The 25,246-nt window shown below is 33.1% G+C and overlaps 1 protein-coding gene and 1 long non-coding RNA gene across 3 annotated transcripts in view; one reads left to right on the top strand and one right to left on the bottom strand.

Annotated features, from left to right (window-relative positions):
- Bx (LIM domain-containing protein Beadex) overlaps positions 1–25,246 on the top strand; it is a 72,862-nt gene that overhangs the window by 15,905 nt on the left and 31,711 nt on the right. The window contains exon 1 of one of the 2 annotated variants that reach the window (XM_086836743.1): positions 3,489–4,452. The exons of the other annotated variant lie outside the window; for it this stretch is intronic. The gene's annotated coding sequence lies outside the window, so the exon portion shown is untranslated. Of the gene's footprint in view, positions 1–3,488; positions 4,453–25,246 lie in introns of those variants that run through there. 2 annotated transcript variants of the gene reach the window in all.
- Positions 38–1,998, bottom strand: LOC147643110 (uncharacterized). The gene is made up of 2 exons (XR_015272559.1): positions 1,835–1,998; positions 38–1,510 (listed from the first exon to the last, which is right to left on the bottom strand). It is a non-coding gene; the product is annotated as an uncharacterized LOC147643110 (long non-coding RNA).

Genomic DNA, 25,246 nt, shown 5'->3' on the forward strand with positions numbered 1-25,246 from the left:
GTCGATTTAGCCATGTTCATCTCCCGTTTCAAGGCAATTTTTACTTCTTTTGTTCTTTATATTACATCTAGTATATATCTTGGAACCAGTATATATTTTAGCTCTAATATGAGTCGGAACATTATTAGAAATTTAATTATAACTTTTTTGTTTTTCAACTTATTTCTATATTATGGATATCTGATAATTTTTAATGATATAGTATTGTTTTATTGTTTGGAATAATTTTATATTAATTTTGTTATTATTTTACGTTCATAACTTTGTAACAATTTTTACATAATGCGGACTTTATGTATTTATTTATGAAAATTAACAATATGTTTCCTAATTTAAGGTAATCTACGGGACTGCAGCTTCCCGAAAGTATTTATACGAAGTCTTCTCCTAAAATTGAATATTTTTTTGAATAATCAATTATGAATTTAATTTTATAAAAATCATACAATTATAGCATATAACTAGTCATTTTTTATAACAGGAATTTTTTGTTATGTCGTAATATTACCTTCTGTTACTGCGGAGTAGCAACCTTTACAATAGTGTCGAATATAACTCGCATAGGAACCAATCGGCAAATAGTAAATTGATATAGCTTCGTGCTTTTTAAACAAATACCTTTATTCCCAGTTACAATTTAATCAAATTGCAAACTTCTAAGGTAAACAATGCCTCGACATTCCTGGCGTAAGCAGCATTTTTCTAATTTTTCAGAAATTTAGAGATAAACATATGCCAAGTCGGGTTTCTAGTTTCAAATGAGTTTTCTTTAACTCGGACTTTATTTATTTAGATAGACAGACGAATGCCAAGCCAAGTTTCAAGTTTCTAGTTTTAAGATTTAGAACTTGAAGTCAGATTTCTTGAACTCGAATTTCTTTTATTTGGATTTCAAATACAGTGAGAGTTTTTAAAACTCTAAGTTCTACCTTTGAAATACCCTATGATTGAATGTTAATTACCTTCAATGAATTGAAAGTGCAATAAAAGTCGTTATTTATTAAATTTAAAAAATTTCTTTAAAGCAAAATTCAAAAGATAAAATGAAACAAAATAAAATTCGAAATGATCTTGTGCCAAATTCCTCAACTTCACTGCTTGCATGGATTTATAACCACTGTGCCTTGGTCTGTACGATATTTAATTCTTTTTATTTTCAGCCTCTTTTTTTTTGGGGTTGATGCAACGGCAGCTTGGCGCGGGGTTTATTATAAATTTTTAATTGGCTTTTTATGTATGAATAATGCCCAGCACCCTGCCCCTGCCCCGTTACCCCTTGGAGTTAAGAGCTGTGCTGTTGTGCCACCAGTAGAGAAGCTCCTGCTCCTGTCTCTCAACGCGGACAAGGGATGCACCCCTTTGGTCCTTTGGTGGGGTGGGTCTTCCCCGTCCCCGTCTCCGTCGCCCAGCTCAGTTTCGGGGAATTATTTATGCAGTTAATTCATTGTGCGGTTGTTGGTGATATTATTATTCTTCTTGGGCAATAACAGCGGAATTAGTAACGCGAATGCTGCAAATAAATACAGTGAGCGCTCAAAATAATAAATCGCTAAATGTATTGGGTATTAAATAAATAGATTCCAATAATTTAGCTTGGGATAAGTCCTTAAATAAACCACTGAGATAAAAATAAATTTATATAATATCTTTAAAAATATAATTATACTTTTTAAAACTCATATATTCTTCTTAAAAACAGAAATTTTATTATTGGAATAAGTTGAATTGGAAGAAACCATCTCATTCCAGTCTTCCAATATTCCATATATTCTAAATGAATTTCCAGTAATTGCAGTGATCATAATTATATTATTTCCCAAGTTTCATAGTTTACTTTAAAAAGAATCTCGAAATTAAATATTCGTTCGACCTTCGGAGGTCACACTGTGCGCGGGGTAAAGGGTTGCATCATCAGCATCGAAACGAATCACATCGGATCGAATTGATATGGAAAGGATAAACGATTGTTCCTTTTTGCGCGGGGGTTGCCTTGGCACTGGGAATGAGAGCGCTAAAAACTATTGGAAGCTCCACCTACGGTACAGGTGCGCCTACGCAGCGCTTACAGGTGTCGCCCTCGCCGCTAACAGCGGTCTAACAGTGCCAACATTGCCAACAGAGCCACCCTCAATAACGGCGAGGGGGGAGCCTTCGAGCACCTGTGATAGGCAGCCGGCTTCCAGGAGGCGGCATCCAATGGCAGCGCAGGGCTCCAAGAACCCGTTAGCGAACCCCCAAAGAGCACGAACAACCCTCACAGAGCGACAGAGAGAGTGCGAGCAAATGCCGGTCTCGCCTGCTGATAAGAGAGAGAGAGGGAGAGCGCGAGAGCGAGAGCATAAGAGAGAGCAGCAACCACCTACCCACGAACGCAGTCGGCGTCGCACAGTGGTCCATACTGGCTCGTAATTGGAACAAAATTAAAAGCATGTATTTTGCAAATAATTTTGATTCTCTTAAAAACTTAAATACTGTCAATAATATTTACAATTTTATAAGTTGGAAATTGAAATAAACTCCATATTTCTTAAATTAATTATTGTGTGAAACCTCTTATTAATTTTATCTATTTATTTTTGACAACCCTTAAACTTAAAAGTTTTCTCGGTTATATGCTATGTGTTCTAGAATTCCGACTTGTAAGTTCACTTGTACCTTCTTACTTTAATATATTATTATTCAATATGGTTATAAAGCAATAAAGGTGAGGAACTTCACAAAATATATGTATGTTATACTCCTGTAATTTGTAATGGGATCAGGGGGACGAATTTACAATCAATCAATAGTTCATTGTAATACTCATTACTGTACTATATTTTAATTGGTGTAGAAAATAATAATTATTAATTTAAAACTTAAATTTTTTTATTTATTATTATTTGACACTATTTTCATGAAGAAACCTAATTAATTTGGGAAAAATGGGCCACTTCATTCTTAGGTGGAGCAACTCGGTTTAACAATAATTTATACATCTGATTTATAGGCTAGACTGCGTTGCAAACTTTTAATTCAATTTATAAAACCCAGCAACTTTATAAAAATAAAACAACACCCTAAAATATAAATAAATAAACAACACAAAAAACAACACAAATTGTAAAAAATAATAGTAATATTCACTTCATTCTTAGGTGGAGCAACTCGGTTTATCAATATTTTATACATCTGATTTATAGGGCCAAAAAAGACTCCTCTACTGATAAAATTTATAAAACCCAGCAAGTTAAAAAAAAATTAAAAACACCCTAAAATATAAATAAATAAACAACACAAATAACGAAATTGTAAAAAATAATAGCAATATTCATGTTTAGGGGGTAAACAACATTATAAAACCGATCATACTATTTGTAAGCTACGCATGCCATTTAAATTTACCGACCATATGAGCAGATTCGACCACTGTGCGTCGCTGCCGCTGCTGTTGCCGCTGCTCTTGCTGCCGCTGCTGCTGCTACTGCTTCATTCATGCAGCCGCTTTTCTGCGGCATTCGAAATTTGAACTCCGGCGCTGGCGGTCGTGTGTGCGCGCGTTCGACAAAAAAAAACAGGAGAAGAATCTAGTTGGCAGAAGAAGCAACTTTAGCATCCCAGTAGCGAAATCAAAACAAAGTCACGAACCAAACGAACAGTTGTTTATTTTTTTTCTGTGTACGTACGTGTATTGAGTGCAACACATGCCACAAGAAACAAACAGCAAAAGCAAAGGCAACAGCAATTATTTGAAATATGCAAATTTACGAGCTAACTAATTAAGTCGAGTTCGGTGCGTGTGCCTGTGAGTAGTGTGTGTGTGTGTGTGTGTGCGTATTTGTGTGTGGCAGGTGTCGGAAAAGCTCTCGCCTACTCACGCTCTTGATCTCCCTATATCACTCGCTCTCGCACTCTCTCTCTATCTCTCTCTCCGCCTTCGTATCCGTGCCGTGATCTTGCGCCCACACACAAGTAGCAAATAACGGTAATCGGCAAATAAAGCAGTGACAAAAGCAATCAGATCTCACTCTCTTTTGACGCGACCGCTGCTCTCTCCTGCTCTCGCTCTCGCTCTCGGTGCCGGCCCCCGCCCCCCGCCCCCGCCGTCATCGTCGTTTGCCCCGCCTCACGTGCGGAATTTTCATGCGTGCGAGTGGCGAGAATTCGCATTCAATTAGCGCAAATTGAATAACATAAACAAAGCGAAGCGGCTAACGCATTCCTGTGTGCACCAACAACAATTGAATAATAACGACCGCAGCTAAATAAATAAAAAGGCCTTGCTTCCTGCACAAAAACAACAGAAGAGAAACAAGAAACAAGAAAAGAAAAGAAAAGAAAAGCGAAGCGAAGAAATTCAACCGAACGAACGGTCAGCTCTAAAGAAAAGCAAACAGAAGCGGCAGTAAAGCAGCAGCAGCAACAATAAATAACACCAGCAACACGAGAAACAACAACTCAATTTCTGCATATGTAAGTTGAAACTTTTTCGCAACGATCCTTTCCTTTTTTTTTTTTTTATACCCTTGCAGGGTATTATAATTTCAGTCAGAAGTTTGCAACGCAGTGAAGGAGGCACCTCCGACTATATAAAGTATATATATTCTTGATCAGGATCAACAGCCGAGTCGATCTAGCCATGTCCGTCTGTCCGTCTGTCCGTCTGTCCGTCTGTCCTTCTGTCCGTCTGTCCGTCTGTCCGTCTGTCCGTTTCTACGCAAACTAGTCTCTCAGTTTTGAAGCTATCTGAAAGAAACTTTGTAGTTAGCTTTCTATATACTCTCATTCGTATATATGTCGGAACGGGCCGGATCGGACGACTATATCATATAGCTGCCATAGGAATGATCGGAAAATTTTTACAAAAAAATTTTTAACTTTTTCAGTTTTCAATAGAACTAGATCAAATTTGAGATATAGCCATTTTACTATACTCTACAATTTTGCATAAAATTTTATGAAAATCGGACTACTATATCATATAGCTCCCATAGGAACGATCGAGAAATTAATACAATTAAATTTATAACCTTTTCAGTTTTCAACTGATTTTCATCAAATTTTAGGTATAGGCATTTTATATTAGTCTTAAATTTTGTGTCAAATTTCATGAAAATCGGACTATTATATCATATAGGTGCCATACAAACGATCGTTTGATGTAGAGGAAAAATGCAAATCTTTGAATGTAAAACTGCAAATATATGTTAATATGTATAGATGAATACAACGAAAGCAGGTATTACTTCATTGTTTTTTAACACAAATATATATCATTTATATTGTATGGTTTTTTATTCATAGAAGTTCTATCTGCAAGGGTATATAAACTTCGGCGTGCCGAAGTTAGCTTTCTTTCTTGTTTTTAATTAGTTTACATTAGGTTTTGGCTTGCCTTGTTTTTGTGCTACGTCCGTTGTTTATTTTTGCCATTTGTTCTAATTAAGAACCGAAGCATCTCTCTCCACGCTCCACTCTCCACTCTCCACGCTCCACTCTCCGCTCTGCGCCTCGCTAATTGCTTCCGTCTCGGATTACACGAAGGCAGATGTTGCTGGCGTGGGCAGTGTTGCCACCAGAAGTGCAGCGATCAGCGAAAAAAAACAGAAAAATTAAATCTGCACAAGCTAACAAAAGAAAACTGATTCTTTTTTCTAAAAGGATCTCACTAGTAAACACTCTTTGACAAAAAACTAATAAAGCGAAAAGGTTCTGTCAAAATAGGTCGAATTTTAATAGTAAACAAATAGTAAAAATAGTAAAAAAGCAATAGTAAATAGTATTTACTCCATTAAAAGGGATCTACAAGTATATTTTATTTGTAAAAAAACATATTTATCCCGTTAAATCCTTTCAACTTTCCCATTGCCACTCCTTGGAGACCTCTCTCCCTTTGAGTTTCTCACTCTCTTTGCTCCCCATCTCATTCTCACCCACTCGCTATCCCAGTTGGTGCATCTAATTGGAAATTTCACACATTTGCATGACGCCCACTCTCTTTTGATCTCTTTCGCTGTTACCGTGTAGCTTTCCAGTGGCCCTCCATTAATTTATTTACTCTTCCGCCAGCGATGTTTGTTGTCAGTCAGGCTGTCTATCAAGTCGCGCTCTCTCTCTCTCTCTCTTTCTGTCTTTTGAGGTGCAAAAAATGTTTGCCAGACAATAAGAAAAAGAAAGAGAGAGATACAGGAGGAGGAGCAGTGCAGTGCACGTTGCATTAATTAACATTTAAACAATAATTAAATTATTCATACAAATGTGGCAAATGTAAGCTGGAACGACGGCAGTGAGAAGGGGAGGAAAAAAAGGAGGGACCTGCCTCTGCTTCTCCATCTTTATTGCCTTTTTTCCCCATCTCCGACACAAAAACAACAGCAACAACAAGAACAGCCTATTAGTACGGCTTATTGTCTGTCTGGGGGCTCCCTTTCTTTCGCTCCCCCCCCCCTCTCTCTCTCTGTCTCTTTCGCTTGCTACCTCTCTTCGGTGATCTTATCTGTGGAGCAGGGCGCGCACGCGCACCTTTGGGAGATGTTTGTGTGTGGGAGAGAGACGGGGAGGCAGGAGTTAGTAGCACAGTAGCTGATGACGACGAAGACGCACCTACATGCAACGCCCTCTCAGACCTATCTCCTTCTCTCTCTCCCCCTTTCTGACAACACTAATCAGCAGGGAAATAGGAAAGTTGGTAAAACATAGCATACTTTTTGGTATGTTCGTGAAGGAAAGATAGAAATTGGTGCAACTTTGATGTTGAATAAGGGAAATAAAAATGTAATTAGTTAAATAAATTTATAAATAGTTTTATATTGAATCTTATGACTAGGGAGCTAATTAGTCAGTGGCATCACATTAATAAATTTATTTACTGGAGAGACAAATAGAACCGTTAACATAGAGTTTTTAGAATAATTCATTTATTTTCTTGATTAAAATATCAATAGGCGAATTAAAAAATAAATAATTATTGTAGGAATCACAACTAAATCTCTATTTTTGGGCATATTTAGTTAATTAAAATTATACTTTTATAATTTATTTACTGGAGAGTAAAAATATAGGCCTTAAAGTAGAGTATTTAGATTAATTCATTTATTATTTTGGGACAATATTTTTTGGCAAATTAAAAAAAAAAAATTATTGAAGTAATCACAACTAAATCTCTATTTTTGGGCATATTTAGTTAATTAAATTTCTCGATACTTTTATATTGAAAATTAAAACCAGAAAGCTAGAAAGTCAGTGACACGTTATTTATTTTATTTACTGGGCAGAAATGTAGAATCCTTATCATAGAGTATTTAGAGTAATTTATTTATTTATTTAAGGAAATATAAATTGGCGAGGAAAATAAATTATTAATGCAGTAATCATTTATAATATATAATTTATAATAAGTGACTTATAATGATTTATATTAAAGGAACAAAATTAACAAGTTCAATAATACAAAAATGTTAATTAAATATATTTCATGCCCTTTTAGTAAAATCTTTTTCATAATGATTTTTAGTAAATTTGTTTTAAATTTGAAAAGTGTTATTCATTCAATTAAAAGAAATAAATTAACGAATACAATAATACAAAACTGTTGATTAAATACATTTCTTGAACTTTTACTAAAATTTTTCTAATAATGATTTTCGGTAAATTTGCTTTAAATTTAAAAAGTGTTATTCATCGATAGATTCCCAAGTTGCAAATTACGATTTCGTGACATGGATTAATTTAATCCCAATTAAATCTTTACAGATATTAATGAATATTTTAATAAATATTCGAATTTTAACATACTTATTTTAGGATTTCTTTTTACCTAAATTATCAAGTTAATAACTTATTTTAATTTTTTTTTTTTTATACATTTGCATTGATATTCTTTCTTGGGCAATAAAAAACCTTGTGGGCAAGTGTAATTGCCACACATTGTGATTGTGCCGCTTTAATGCTAACAACTTGCTCAGGCCGCGAGCCCCTCGTCCGCTTACATCCCCCTCAATCCCCCTTCCGCCGTTTAAGCTGGATCTGGACTGTATTCCTTGACCATTTCCCCCCGCATCCTGCCCGCCCCCCTCTCCGCTCTGCTAATCCTTTAATTTATGACACTCTGGCACTCAACTAGAACGGCCCAAGGAGCGTGGCGGGGGCGGGGGACGAGGGGACGAGGGGCGGTAACATGACAACAATTTGCAAATATTTTATTAATAAATGGCATTGCATTCATTCGACTGTGTGGACCTCATGCCGAACACTCGCAAGTCCAACTCCAAGACCCCGCTCTCTCGATCCGAAGTCCAACATCGGGCCTAAAGTCGCATAGGCGGCCCAAAACTTGTTGTTAAGAAAAACAAGGCCCAGAAGAGGGTCAGGGGATGCAGTCACTGAGACACCGGGGGCCAGCCTGCAATTGGTAGCATGCGACTTTGGCTGCGACTCTTGACTGTTTTGCGGCTAAATTAAATTAAAATAAAAGTGCGCTAAGGTTGCGCCCAAAGTAGCCACCAGGAGGGAAGTACAGTGCAACATCTGTAAGAGGAACTATGAATCTTCATATTAGTATATCCTTTGTAAGGTATTATAATTTTATTCTGAAACTTGCAACGCAGTGAAGGAGTCTTTTTTCACTCTATAAGTCACATAAAATCTTGATCATCATCAACAGAGGAGATGAAACCATTTTTTTTCCATTTTTATAAGAGGTTCTAGAATTAAAATTGTCAAATTTTTTTAAAGAAATTTAATTTTTAAATTCAGTATGCAGATTAATATTATTAACTTAATGACAAACAACATAGAAAAGCATTCAGAATGCTTTTTTGGCTTAGTTATAAGTTTTTTGTAACTTTAAGTTGTCGAAAAAAATTGTTGTTATAAAAATATTGATAAATATCGATTTAAATTCGATTATTTTAAACTTAATTATGATAGATTTCCTATTGGATCCTATAATTCGATTGCAAACTCCAATAGTATATAAACTTCGACTTTCCAAAGTTATTTTTCCTTCTTTTTCTATTTATTTTTCCATATTTTATCAAATATGTATTGCTATAAAATCGCTAGCATATAAACAATAGGAAAATGTATGGGAAAATAATATAAAGATGGATAAACATAACTATAATCGTCCGATTTGTATAATATTTAATTCTGAAATTCTTTTAATGATTCTTTACTAAAAGTGCGTGATATGTATGTTAAAAACAAAGAATACTTCCTTGCCAAAGTACTTTTTGGATCATTTTTCTGAAAAGCTTGAAAACTAAGAGATTGTTTTGAGTGAAAAAGGTCAAACGGACAAAAGGACTAACGGACATGGCTAGATCAAGTCGACTGTAGATTGTTGATCAAGAATATTTGTAAACCAAAATAGTATTTTATAACCTAAATATACACGAGTATTTTAAAAATATTTTCTTGATATTCTCAGGGTCTTTTTAATTCTTAATTCGATATTCTTGTGAAGAGCCTTTTAGGGACGTTGGTCTGTAAGGACAGACAGGGATAGATAGACCAACAGAGAGAGAGAAAGAGGTAGCGTGGCTCTGGGCCAGTTTTGTGGGCAGTTTGCGGCCAAGCGAAGGCAAGCGAAGCTTGGCAAATTGAAATCGAAAAAGAAAACTCGTTAATTAAAAAGTTAACATGTGGACCGGCTGCGAGAATCAGAGATGAGCGCGTGAGCGGATCCGTGAAGCAAGCAAGAAGCTTCCCGAATTGGAGGCGAGCCTGCAATTGGTTTTATTAATAATTGAGCGACACTAAAAGGAGGAGAGGTAAAATGTTAAGAAAGGAAACCAGTTTGTTGTTGTTTTTATGGAGGAAAAGAAGTGCGTTCGCGTTGAAATGAAAAATGAGGTGTGCACGTTAGGTCCTTCGACCTCTTATTGCCTTCTTCCTCTCTAACCCAGTGTTTTCATTATAATTGCCTTGCTAAAAAAAATAAAGGTAAAAATCAGGTGGAAACCAAAAGAAAAAAAAGAAAAAAAAGAAAAAAAAGAGAAGAAACAAAGGCCAAGAATGCGCCGTTCTTTAGTGACATAACTGATCGCTCCTGCTCACTCCCACTCCTTGAAGCTTTGCTCTTTTTATAGCTCTCTAGCTGTCTCTCTCGTATTTCGGCCTTCCTCTCTGTCTCGCACTCTTTCACTGTCCCTCTCTTTTTGTGCGTTTCTTATTCCGCATTTCGTATTTTGTGGTCGTTTTCATTATAATTGGTTTGAAATTAATTTGCCAATTACACGATCTCACATTTAATTGGCTTTTAAGGGAAGCGCAGGAGAAGGCGAACGGGAATGACAGTGGGAATGGGTAGAGGCAGAGAAAGAAGAAGGAGAGGAGAAGGAGAAGGAGAAGGCAAAGAAGAGGTAGCTCGCTCCTCGCTCCTCATGGTGCGTAAGAGGGCTGCCCTTCACCTGCTCCCCCCTCTCTTCCCCACCCATCCCTCTTTCTGGGCGCTGCTTTTATTCTCTTCTGTGGCTTTGCCCTTTTTTGTCGTCTTTCGGTGGTGAAGATGGGGGATGAAGAGAGGGCAATGTTGATCACCAGTGCTGCCAGTTTTTTTCTTTTCCAGGCAGTGCTGACAGTAAGGAAAGTAGTAGGGAATATGTAGGTTTAGAATATCATCTTTTTAAATCATCTTAGTAGCTAAAAAGATATGTTAAGCTTTAGAAAAATTAATAGAATTCAGAATATTTGGCAGTTAATCGAATTTAATTTATTTTCTTATATAATTCCTATTAAAAGATATTTGAAATTTCTTTAAAATGTAAGGAATTTCATAATGTTTGAAATTATTTATTTTAATTATTATTTAAAGAAAATTTAAAATTAATCAAAATGTAAAAAACTTAATTATATTAGAGAAGTAAAGCTAATGTTGTACCTAAAGATCTTGGAAAGATTTTGGTATCGTATTATTAACAATAATTAACAGATAAATAAGAAATAATGTGTATTTTTCAAAAAAGAAAGAAAAGTTGTTGGGATATGGTATTAGTAAATATGGGATCAAGCTAAGTAAATCGCATTTAAATTTTAAATCGCATTTTAATTTTTTGATTAATATAATTATAATTAATTAATAATAATAAGCATTATTATTTAAGGATTTAAATTCCAGACCAATTTATATGGTATACCTGATAAATTTCGTAGGCAATAAATTAAAATGTTAGGTTTCCTTCGGTTGAAGTTGAAAAATAGAACGAATAAAGATGGTAGTAAATAAAAATAATAATAATAAAATAAATAAATAGGAAATAAATAGAAAAAACTATAACGAATGAAATACATACAAATAATATAAAATGTTTCAAGAGTTAAGAATACTTGAGCATATAATAGATAATTTGAACTCTGTCATTTTGTTTTTTAAGAGTTTCTATCGCTTAATGTAGTGCCATTTTAAGCTATATGGCTTATGGATTCGTTCATTTTTATTTTTAATTATATGATCTAATGATTTTATTATCATAAAAAATATTTTGTTATACCAGAAATATAACAGAACCTTACCAGAATTATACCAGTTTTTCTTTATATTTACCGTACGCTTGAAGAGCTTTCTTGTAGCTGATCCTTGTTAGTTCAGCTTCTTTCTAAAGCTTTTTTTAGTTTTTTTGGTGACATCACTGATCAAACCTTGCTGGTTGCATCGTCGCTTTCGATTTGGTTAAATGAGGCAAGCAGTGCGTGCGACATTCGCTTTATGTGCCGACAGCCGACAAAGAACGATTCTCAATCTCTTTGCGGATAAGCCCCGTCTCCCTCTCTCTCTCTCTCTCTCTCTCTCACTCTCTTATCAATTTGCAATATTCATTTTTGCATAATACGCAAGCGGGGCATGCCATTATCCCAGAAATCCCCCCTCCCATCCCCACCGCGCACCGCCTTTGGTGGGGACCCGCGTTAATTGGGTTGAACGTGCCGAAGTGGGAAAACCAGTTCTCAGTCAGTTTTGCTGGTCAAACAATTTTAACTAAAGCCTAAACACTTTTAGTTAAAATGCCAATTAAAATATTCTTTTTTTTATTCCGTTCTTGCTCCGCCCGAACCAGTGATCGATGGTCGCCCGACTCGGGGCGAAATAAATGCAGATGTCAATTAGAGGCTCATTAAAAACAAAAAAAAAGAGAAAGAAAAAGAACTCCACACAAAAGCGCAAACTCTTGAGCTCGGGTCCTTACTCTTTGTCTCCTTGGGAGGGGTAACTTGATTTCCTACATGAGCATCACTTGCACTTTTCTGGGGCTCACCTTTGTTGACTAAACCCTCCGCCCCCCCCCACAGCTCCTTTCCACCTCGTCTGCTTCACCGCATCCAGCGGATTCCTGCCACTTCGAGGCAACAGACGAATGCATCACCGAGGCACAGATCCAAGATCCCAGACTCTAGCAGCCGATCCCAGTTCGTCCCGAGGAGCAGTCGGAATCGCAAGTCTGTGGCATTCCAAGGCACAGTGGTTGAGGTCCCTAAAAAATATTGTTTATTCCTTAAACGGAAGTACTTTTTCCAATCTCTACCTTTTTAGAAGAAGAAATATAAAAAATAACTGGAAAATAAGAAAATAAAAATAAAGGAATAAATATAAAGAATGAAAAACTAAATATAAAGAATAAAAGAATATTTTAAAGATGTTTCTAGGAGCCTCTTAAGTCAAAAAGTACCCTTTTTTATGTCAATCAGGATTTTAAAGCTTAGATTCCTTTATCGATTTTATCATAACTCGAATCCTGAACAAACTTATAATATTTTTTAAAAAGCAATTTACACAGCCTTTAAATCAATATCTAAACAATTTTCCTATATTTTTATTAAGATACTCCATTAAAAAAGTATTAACTAATTTCTCAAGAAAAATAAACACTAAAAAGCATTAAAGTATCTTATTTATATTATTTATAAGGAATTGATCTTATGTCGAAATTCAAGGAAAACTTAAGTAATTTTATTATATAATTTACTAAGTTCTAAAAACAATATTTAATCAATTTGATTTATTTATGTATTTAGTTTTTTTATACAAAATACTTCATTTTCAAAATGTTTACGAACGTATTAAGAATAATAAAACAAAATAACCTGTTTTATGTTAATCAAGAGTTTAGAGTTAATGTTTCTATATGGAATTTATTATATTTCGACCTTTAATATTCTTAAAATCTACATTTTAAATAAATCTAGTTTTTAAACAATATCTTATTAATTTTGTACTATTTTTATTATGATACTCCCTTCAAGAAATATGTAATTCTCAAAAGTATCCGTTTCATGTTGATCAGAAGTGGATAGATAAGGTTTTTCTATAGAAGTCATATAATTCATCTTTAAGGATAACTTTAATATTTTTTAATAGCAACTTACAAAGTTTTTAAACAATATTTTAATGAGACTATTTTAATTTCTTCTAATATTCCTTTTAAAAAATATTTTCCTATTTTCTCGAGATTGATACTGCATTTAAATGCTCAAAAGTTCCTGTTTTATGTTGATAAGGAGTTTATAACTCCTTTTCTTATATAAAAGTATTTGAACTTCAAAGCGAAACTTTTGTATTTTATTAAGCTAGTAACAAAATTTTTTAAACAATATTTTACTAATTTTACTTTATTTTTATTGTAATCCAAATTTGAGCAAATATTTACTGACTTTTCAAGAAACACTAAAGTATCTTTAGGGTTTAAAGATCAGGTTCTTCAATCAAAATGATTATATTTTGACTTCAAAGCAAAACTTATATATTTTTCTAAGCAATTTACAAAGTTTTTTAAACAATATTTTATCAAATTTACTTTGTTTATATTTTTAGAGTTCTTTGAAAACTATTTACAGATTCTTTAAGAAACACTAAAGTATTTTCAGAGTTTAAAGCTCTTGTTGTTATATAAAAATTATCATATTTTGACTGGAAAGCAAAACTTTTATATTTTATTTAGCAACTTAAAGAGTTTTTAAAACAATATCTAACCGATTTTATGTTGTTTTTCTTATAATACTTTTTTGAAAAAATATTTACTGACTCTTCAAGAAACACAATGACTTTATGGATAATTTTTTAATGTATTTATTTGCATACTCCTTACTTAAAATTATAAATCCAAGCTACTTCGGCTTTTAGGCAAAACTTTATAGATATATCTTGATGACTTTGCCCCACTGTGGCTCCATCTCGGTTTCTGGCCGCTCTGAGTGAAGGTGATTTAAAAATTTTGTCACATTTTCAGTACAAAGATTTTGGTATTTTTTAATGAGCTCTCGGGGATTCTCAGCTCCTCCTCCTCCAGTCCAGTCCTGCCAAGTCCAGTCCCGTCTATACCCCATTACCAGCTCACATTTCCCACTGACCAGCTCCGACCTGGGACTGGGACTGGGATTGGGATTGGGAACTGGAACTGCTTTGGGATGCGGGATGGTCCAGAGTCTTCTTCTCGATCTGGAGGGGTTTTTTTTTCGGTGTTGACTTAGGTTCCTTTGCTCCGGGCTTTTGTTCTCCTCGGGATTCGGTTCGGAATTGAAGTCTTCGGAGTCGAAAAGTGCAAATTTTGCTCCACAACGATCGTCTTGCTCATTTATATATATATTTTGTTTTATTTCGATTTGGTTTTGTTGTATTTAAATTGTTAATGTGCCTCGGTCTGTCTTTGGGGAATTAGCACAGCTTTTGTTCTTGTTATTGCAACTTGTTAAAATTCCAATCGGAGAGGAAGGACAGTCGATGTGGAGAGTAAAGGATATGATATGTTCCATGTTCATAAATTCAACACGTAGCATTGAGTGGCCTTCTGGGGGGATTTTTTCCTTTTGACCAATTTTGGACATTTGGTATTGGAGTTAATTATTTTCATTTTTTTAAATATTGTTTTTAATGATGGTGTCAAGGGTTCAAGATAAAGCAAAAGGCAACTAATGTGGGAATTTAAAGTGAGTTTTCTTTATATTTTTCTTATATATTTTTGCCTTTTCTTAAGGAGCTTTTCTTTCCCTTTTGCTGTCACGCAGGCGCAGAAACAAACAAAGAAACACACATAAAAAATAAAGCTAAGAAATAAATGAAAAGCCCCTCCGATGTAATTAATTAGCAAATGAAAAGCGTATGCAACAATAATTATAAGAGAGTGGAAAGGCAATTATGCAAAAAATAAATAACAACAAAGAAAAGCAAGGAAGAAGCCGGGGAAATAAAAAAAAACTGAGCAGCCACGCAATGCGGATGCAATTGTTTTTTATTTTTCCTTGTGTTTTGGTTTTTGTGCCGCTTGTTTGCGGTTGCTACAAGTTGCAACGCATTAAATTAAGTTGCCAAAGCGCAAGAAAAAAAAAAAAAATGGAAATTACATGCCACGTAGACACACACACACACACACTCATTAGAATTAATTGACTTTCCATAATTGAGAAAACAATGCGGTGGCGTTGACGACGACGTCGCTGCCCACCTGCCCCGTGTTGCACTTAAAAAAAATGATTATAATAATAATTATGGAGGTTAATATTCATAAAATGGTTACCAAAACAGCGGAAAACTAAAAGTAAAGTGTGTAAAAAGTAATTTTAATTTTCATTTGGGTTTTATTGAAACATAAAGTCTGATTTAAAACATTTTTTGATGCTCAAATTCTGTTTTTATTTTTGGTTTATAAATATTGCTAAAAAACTTTATTTTATTGATTTTAAGCCTAAAATTAAAGTCTCTAATTTATAAGGATTCGATTTATATAATTAAATTTATGTTAAATTAATTAATTACATTTAATTTAATATATTAAACATTCTTTAAGAGTCACAAACAGATTGTGTTTTATCAAAAGGCAAGTTTAGCATAGTTTGTATGAGGAAAACTCTTTAGAAAACTATGTAGCTTAATTTTCTAAAGAGCGTTCCCAGAAAACTATGTAACTTAGTTTTCTTCAGAGTTTTCCCGATAAAAACTGTGCTAAACTTGCCTTTTGATAAAACATACGTACGCATACAAAACTGTTGTGTCACAGAATTCCAACTTGGGAATTTTTAGGGCACTTTTTGAAATAATTTTTATATTGCTCAATGTTATGCTATTCCTATCGTATTTTTTAACAAGTGAAAAGTTATAAACAATTATTAACAAATCATTTTAATATCTTTTTGATCTTTAAACATATTATATTATATGTAAATATTAAACCAATTAAAGGGTATTTAATCATTCGCTGTGACGCAGAGCATACTTGTGCCGCCGCATTTTCCCCTGATTATTATTAGGCGCATTAAGTGCGCTTAAAATGAAACGAAAATGCAAATAAATTGCATTTAATTTGCCACTCCAAATGGGTGAAGTGGTTGGTGAGGGGCGCTGTGCTGCCATTTTAATTGGTTTTTTACACGCATTAACATAACAGCAACATTGCAGGAAAGCAACAAAAATAAGAAAAATAAAAAATAAAATAAGAAACAGAGGGGGATGATCATCATCAAAGACTCGAGAGATGTGTGTTTGTGGGTGGTATATATACATATATATATATTTATATATTTGTTTACTTTGTTTGTTTCGAGGTGTCTCGTCTAAGGATTTTGATTTTGATTTAGATTTAGATTTAGTGAGAATGCTTTTAGCCAAGCGCATAATTCAATTGAAATTTTTGCTTTACGCAACAGTTGCAAGCAAAGCAAAAGCACAAACAACAATTGGCACAAATTGCAGGATTTGATTGCGTTAATTAAGCAAAAACTACAATGTGATTAGTGGACTGAGAGAGAGATAGAGAGAGGGAGAGAGAGAGAGGGGTAGATCGCAACACGTCAGCGACTGTTTTAATTAGACCATTTCTAGGCGGTTGCAACGAACATGCCACATACATAGATACCACTGAAAGGCATATATTGTAGCAACAACTAGAAGAATTTTCAGCTAACTTAGTGCTTAATTAAGGTGCGACCAAAGATCTGGTTATCTTTTCTGGTTAACCATTTGACAAAAGGTTAGACCAAAGTGTCGGAATTTGAACCTTTTGCCAAGAGTTGGTTTCAATTGTAATTAACTATGCATTTATTTAGTTTTTATAAAGTTTATATGTACATATTTGTGGGTTGCATAGGTGTAAAAGTTAAACAAAAAAATTATTTGAAACAGTGTTGCCTAGAGCTCTGACTAGCGAGTCTTTACCGACTCTTTTGCTCGGTCTCTGCAAAAATTGTTACTAATTTACTAAATTTGACTAATTTTTTGCATCCATTGTAAGCCGATTTTACAATAAAAATAAAGGTAATTTCTTTGCCCGGGCTCTATATTAATTCTTAGATGCTTTTCGTATCCTCTGTTACCAAATGCAACAGTTAACATGAATAAAAAATGTTCTGCCCTGCCTTTGCAGCAAATTTTAACTATTTTTAACTAATCCTCTGTTATCAAAATATAAAATATCAAATATCAATATCAAAAATTACAATAAAAGAATCAATTTCCTGCCACTAATTTTAGCTATTTTCTTAATAAATCGTTAACCGATTTTACAATAAAAAAACACTGCTCTGTTATCCACTTTTAACAATCTCTGTTAAACAATGTCACAATTAAAATAAAACAAAATTTATTTAGAAAAATGGTGTCAAAGTCGCAGATTAGTAAATTTTTTACCTGAACTTTACAATACATTTTATCTACTCATTACGTCCTTTGTTAACCTGTGTCACAATTAAAATATAAGTAAATTCTCTGATCTCTCCACAGAAAATGTTAGCAACTATTTTTGCATCCTCTGTTAACAGAGGTCACAGTTATCATAAATAAGTCATTACTCTGCTTGGCCTGTACAACAAATGCTAATTATTTTTTGTTCTCTGTCAAACAATGTCTTTGCAACAAATTTATGCTTGTTTTTGCATCCTCTGTTAACCGAAAATATAACATTAATGCAGAACAGTGCTGCCCTGAGCTTAGATAAACAGATGGGAAAATTTCTCTGCCCATGTTAACTATTATTTATGCATCCTCTGTTAACAGGTGCCACTGTTAAAATAAAGAAATAATTTCTCTACTCGGCCTTTACAACAAATGTTAACTATTTTTTTTAGTTCTCTGTTAAGCAGTGTCGCAAGAACAATAAAATAACTATCTCTGCCCAACCTCTGCAAACAGTGTTAGTTATTTTTTGAGTTCTCTGTTAACCGAACATATAACATTAATTCAGAAAAGTGCTGCCCATGTTTATACTAACAGGTGGGGAAATTTCCCTACGCGACTTTTACAGCAAATGTTAACTACTATTTATTCATCCTCTGTTAACACGTGCCGCTGTTAATATAAATAAATTATTACTCTGCTCGGCCTTTACAGTTAAGGTTGATTATTTTTTTAAGTTCTTTGTTAACTAATGTCACAAGAACAATAAAATAAGTTTTTCTGGCTGGCCTCTGCAAACAGTATAAACTTTTTTGGCATCCTCTGTTAACCGAAAATAAAACATTAATTTAGAACAGTGCTGCCCATGTTTAGACTAACACAGCAAATGTTAACTAACAGATTCAACTTTAGTGCATTTAGTGCGACACTGGACACCTTTGCCACCATAATTAGCTACATTTTAAATCGCCGCCCTGATTACAGAGCCCCACCTCCCTTCTCCCCCTGTTTCTGCCTCGGGACATGTGATGTGTTGTCTCAGGTCAATTGGCGCGATTGACGCCTCTCATTCACACTGGAAATGCGGCGATTTGCGATTATGTCCAGAGTCGGAGTAACTTACTATGTCTATGTCCTATGCATATGTAAATGTATACAATGCACACCCCTTGTAGACCACCGTGTGTGTGTGTGTGTGTGTGTGTGTATGGATGCTGTGGATTTTATTGTTGTTGCTGTCGCCTTTTAATTGGCAAGAAAACGAAAATAAATGTAAATGTGCAGGCAGCACATGCAAATTGACATGATTTATATATGGAATAAACAAACTATTAAATTGTGTGCACAACTAGCAAAAATTTAAATACTAAATTGCTGCGCTAAAGGCGTGATGAAGGGGGAGGGGAAGGGGGAAGGGGGAGGGGGGGGAGAATCGGATCGAATCTCTATTTGAATTTGATTGCGGCAGTGTCATGTTCTTGTCTGGCGTTGCATTTGCTGTTGTTGTTGCTGATTTGCTTACATAGATTTACACTTAAGTTTGAGCGCGACCAAAATTGTTAAACACAACAAAACCTGACGAAAAAAAAAAATAATAAAACAAAAAACAGTGCTGGAAAATGCTTAACTTGGATTTTACAAAACTGCAAGTTAAATAATTCCAAAATATGCTTATAAACTTCTACAAATTCTGATTTAAAAAGTTTCTCCTTATCGGTTTAAGATCGATTTAGATTTTTTTATTTGTAATCTTATTTGTATCATAAGCAGTGTTAAGAAACATTTAAATTCCTATTTGTTTCTTTAATTTCTTAGATTTACTTTTTAAAATCTATTAAAAAAATCATAGGTATCCATTGACAATATAAAAACACATCAAATTATCTTTACTTATAAGGTTACCTAATGAATAATGCCCTTAATAGTGTTGTAAAAAAGGAAAAACCTTCATCATTGATTGCTTTTGATTGATTGATTCCCCACTATAAAAAAAACTTTAACATGTTAAGAATTTACATGTCTTTTGAAAGTTGATTTACAAAATATTTTACAAGCAATAAAAATATACCCAAATTAGTGTTGAACAACATACAAAATTCTAGATATGTCTTGAAACTTTATGATTCTGGGATAAAAATTTAAAAAGAAAAGGTAGATATCAGCTTACATCATAAAGAGACAGAAATTGATCCAAACTTTTACCTTAGTTTACCTTAATATCTGAAAATGTCATAAACAGTGTTGGAAAACCCATAAAAACTAGCTTAATTTATTAGTTTTTATATATTCTTTCCTGTAAAAATCTTGAGCTTGTTATGCTATATATATATATTTATAATATAATTCAAGCTATCTTAAATATACCCAATTTCTTTGATCATTTCCACTTTATCTTTTGTGTGCCCACTGTGCCAATGCGAAAATATCGCAAAATATGAAGACAAGACTTTCATTAACACCGATCAAACAATGTTCAACAGTAAAGTAACTAACTTGCCCCTCTGGCTAACACGATAATGATAATGATAATGATAATGACGATGATGATAATAATGGTGGTGGTGGTGGGTCAGGTTGCCAATTATCGCTTTGGGGCAGCATCCAGAGCGATATAGATGTAGAAAGAGAGAGAGAGAGAGAGAGACAGGGAGAAAGAGACAGAAACCAGCTGCCAATTAGTTGGCAACGCTTTTCATTGTGTTGCTCTTGTTTGTTTTGTTTTTTTTTTTTCCCCATTTAATTACAAAATGTGCACTAGAGCTCGACTTGGCACGAAGTCTCAAGCCGGGCTTAAAGTCGATAATTGCTGAATGAGTGAAGTGAATGAATGCCAAGGAAAAAAAAAAAAACAGAGAGAGAGAAAGATAGAGAGAGGGAGAGAAAAAAAAGCAGAACGGAAAAACGTTCGAGAGTCAACATGCACCGTTTAGTGGCATCATTAGCATTTATTGTGCGTTGGGGAAGTCCCCCCATTCCCCCCTCCTATTAACACTTATTCCTCGCAAGTCACATATATCTTTTTCACCCAGGCAATTTGCAGTTGTATCCCACTGTAAGCCGGAGATCGTATTATTTTATCGCCTAGAAAAGGAAGCCCACACGGGAAACTGGGAAAAAAAGAGGGAAGAACGAAAGGGGGGCAAGTGTTAGGGGCACTCAATGCAGGAGAGGCGTGTATGTCTAAAAGTAGTCATCATTAAAATTCCTACAGTGACACACACACACACACACACACTGAGAGAGCGGAAAGAAATCCCCAACTGGGCGGTCAGGCAAAAAAAAAAAAAATAATAAAAAACTAAAGCAAATAAAACAAAAAATATATAATAAAAAAGGTCTAAAAAAGAACACAATGGTAGGGAACACAGGAGTCGAAAGGAGCTATAAAGTCGAGCAGATATCGTCATCAGAGCCTTGCTTCAATTTTCGTTAATTATGTTATGAAAAAATGCGACACAAAAGCCAGGAGATCGAGAGTGTATATGTTGTTGCAATGTGGAAGTGCAACTAGCAACTTGGCAACCAGGCGGCAAGCGCTTAATGAGCACACTGGGAGAAATTAATGGGGATTTTTTTTTAATTTATGAAATATAAAAAGATAATAATCAAAAGAATGTATATACCTATGGCAATAGGAATTTTTGTGATAGAATCAAAATATATACAATATATTAATAATTGCAGCTGATAAAAGATTTAAAGAAATGTAAAACCTTAAAAAAAAAGTTTAATAGAATATAGAAAATTAATAAAAATGTTCATTTCATTTTATTAATTTATTATAATATATATAATAGTACTTGCTGTTGACAAAAAATTTATGGATATCTTAATAATTAAAAAAAATATATTTAATAGAATATAGAAAATTACTAAAAATGTTCATTTCATTTTATTAATTTCTTCTAATATATAAAAATACTTGCTGCTGACAAAAGATTTATGGAAATATAAAAATTAAAAAAAAAAGTTTAATAGAATATAGAAAATTAATATCAATGTTCACTTCATTTTATTAAGTTTCAGAGCATCAAGTTTACACTTATAATTATAGCATTAGTCACATTGAATAAAAAATAATTACTTAATTTAAACATAAAATTTAATATATAATATATAAAATAAAATATAATATAAATATAAAATTTAATATATATACTTATAATTATTACTTAGTGTTATCAATTTGTTATTAGCTTGGAATATTTCTGTTGTTTATATTTATATCTTTTAGGGTATTATAATTTCAGTTAGATGTTTGCAATGCAATGAAGGAGTCATCTCCGACCATATAAAGTATATATACATATGTATATTCTTGATCAACATCAACAATCGAGTCGATCTAGCCATGTCCCTCTATCCGTTTGTCCTTCTGTTTGTCCGTCCATCTGTTTGTCCGTCCATCTGTCCGTCTATTCGTCCGTTTGTCCGTCCGTCTGTCCGTCCGTTAGTTCGTCCGTCTGTCCGTTTCTAACAACTATTTTTATTTAAAATAATCTTTAATTCAAGATTTTAACTCAGTTGCGACCCCAATTCTCTTATATCTATATATTGCACATTCTTCCACAGATGGATATCATTGATAAAGAATTGCCTATTTGAACATACATTGTTTATTATATTATTATAAATATTATATATTATATATATAATTGTATATATATTTTTTTAAATTTATATTTAATATTATTATTATTTTTTTCACTGTACCAAGTGTGCTCTGCTTTAGAGCTGCTTCTTCAGCTGTTTCTGTTGCTTCCTCTGCAGCTTTAGATTTATGACCATGCCACCATCAGTCCAAAACACACTTCAAGCCCTCTTAGTTTCCAGCTAAATTGTCAGAAAGACACGCCATTGGAGGTAAACGGGAAGAGAGAAAGGGTATCCAGAGATCAGGAGACTGCGTGGGCGTCTTTTCCAGTCTTTAGAGTCTTTGTCTTTCGGTGGCACTAATTAGCATTGCAAGTTAAATAAATGTGAATGTTGCTCAGAGACCACTTCAAACTTTTGCTTTAGGGGAATATTACTTGATTCTTGATTAAAAATAAGTCACATTACCTTTTTGATCATTCATTTACTGCAATTTATGATGGCTTTTTTAGATAACTTACGTTTTGGATACTTTATTACCTATAAACATTTTCCCCTAAATTACGAGTAAAATTGTTTGTTTAAAGTAAAAGTTCTTCAAGAATTTCTTGGCACCTTCTTTAACCCAAATCGTGGTTTAATCAAACATCAAAAATCTCAAGAAATCTAAAGATAATTCCTTAAAAAAACACTTAAAATTTATGTTTTGTTCTGTTTAAAAAGACGCTTTTTTACGCACATTGCGCATACGCCTCGTTGTACCCGAAGGAGGATCGATCTTGATCCTTTTGTTGTTTCTTATTTCTTTAATTAGTGGATTCACAGAGGCAGTCGCTTTTAAAATATATATTTTAATTAAAATTTGATGCAGTCGCCGCCACTGCTAGACTTTAATATATTTTTTAATTAATGCCTTTTTCTTGGCCGCTTTCTTTAGCTTCGACGGCCGCTTGTTTTTCTTGTTAATTTTCCTCACTTTTCTTGCATTTTCCTCTCCCCTCGGAATACGGTTCACGCGACTGCATCAGCGGCAGCAAAATCGAGTGCATTAATTGTTAATTAATATTATTTGTTGTTCGCTGCTGGTGCCAATGCAATTAAAAGCGCAAAGCGGCGCACAATTAAATAAATGATTGAGTTGCCTTCGTTATTGTTTGTTTACTGAATGCAATATTTATTTTGTATTTTGTATTGACGCTGCCTATTTTTTCTTTATTTTTATTTATTTGCATTTCCATTAGATGTTGATTTCGATTTGCTTTCTTCAGCTTTTGCCCCATCTGCTTAGCCTCTCTGTCTGCCGTTCAATTTAAATAGAATAACAAACTAATTAGTTGAGATTTCAATTTTCTTGACAATCACGATTCGCGCTTTGCTTTTGTTGTTTTTATTGTTGCTGCTTTGCTGATTTATTTGCCATTTTTATTTGCTTTGCATTTGTTTTATAATTAAAATTCCGCTGCTGGTTTTGCTTTTGCTTTTGCCACTGCTTCTGCTTCTGCTTTGGCACAGCAATAGCCAATTGATTTATTAATAAACATTAAATTAAAAATTAAAAAGCATATAGCATAAAAAAGGTGGTTTGGTATAATGTAAATGCGTTGACTCGACTTGCATAATGGCCAGCCACAATATACATTTGATTATTAATTAAAAACAATTTTTCAAATCGTTAAACCCAAAATATCAGCAGGAGTGAGAAAGGGAAAGGTAGCGTTAAAGCGAATGGGAAATACTCTTTAATAGGGTTTTACTTTAAAAATTTTAGATATAATTTATTATAAATATTGTATTATTATAGAAAATCAAGTCTACACTATTGAAAAAGTTGCTACACTACAGTAACACAAGAAAATATATAATATATATTAATATATATATATGAATATCTTTAAAAGCGCATTTTTCATAAAGAAAAAGAAAACCAGGAACCTTCTCTATAATAAAACTTAACATAAAACATAAAACAACAATAAAAAACTTTAGGAAAGACTAAAAATTTCCTTATTTAACTAAATCTGATTGTTCTCTATTTAAGTACATATAAAAAAACTAAATCTTGCTCATTTTTTATAAAACAGAATAAACTAAAATTTATTCATTAATAGATGAACTAAAAATCTATTTTTATAATATATAATATGGCTATATTTATAAATAAATTGGCCAATCCTAAATATATTGCTCTATAACTAAATTTAATTTAATTATATAATATAATAATAATTTCACTAAAAGAAATATAATATATAATATAACTTAAAATAATACTATATTTGTAAATAACTTGGCCGAGTCTAAAAATATTGCTAAATTAAATAAAATGTATTTATATAATATAGTAATACTTTTATTAAAAGAAATAAAATATATAATATGACTTAAATTAATACTATATTTATATACATATAACTTGGCAAAGCCTAAAATTATTGCTATATAATTAAAATTAAAATTTACTTATTTTATATAGTAATACTTTTATTAAAAGAAAGTTGTTTTATAAATATAATCTGTATCTTAAATATAAGAACTAAATTATAAATAAATCAGTCAGTTATCTCTCCTTTTCTTCTCTTTTGGCAAAATTGATATAGATTAGTGATCATTAACTTATACGCAAGTATATTATAAATACTATCTAATGTAGAAGTTTTAAGCTTTATCTAAATTTTCTGAAAAACTGAAATTCCCCATTTACAATTAGTTTTGAAAATTATTTTATATATGTATATATATGTATATATTTATATATATGTATATATTAATATATATGTATATATTTATATATATGTATATATTTTTATATATGTATATATTTATATATATTTATTTATTTATATTTGTGTTATATTTTTCTCCTACTTAACATCGTAGTCAATGGACTTTTCTGTTAAAGTTAGGGTATAACACGATGCCCTGCTCTTGCCGTGCGGCAGCGCAAATAATTGAGAAACCAATTAAAATGGCAATGCGAGCGATTTGAGGCAATGAACACGATTACGATGACGATGACGATGACGACGACGGCGCGCAAACGCAAAACGCCAAGCAATTAGGCTAGGAAACACACACTCG

The sequence above is a fragment of the Drosophila serrata genome, unplaced genomic scaffold (genome assembly GCF_035046125.1).
Source record: "Drosophila serrata isolate PLE 108 unplaced genomic scaffold, ASM3504612v1 contig_293, whole genome shotgun sequence".
Lineage (NCBI taxonomy): Eukaryota > Metazoa > Arthropoda > Insecta > Diptera > Drosophilidae > Drosophila > Drosophila serrata.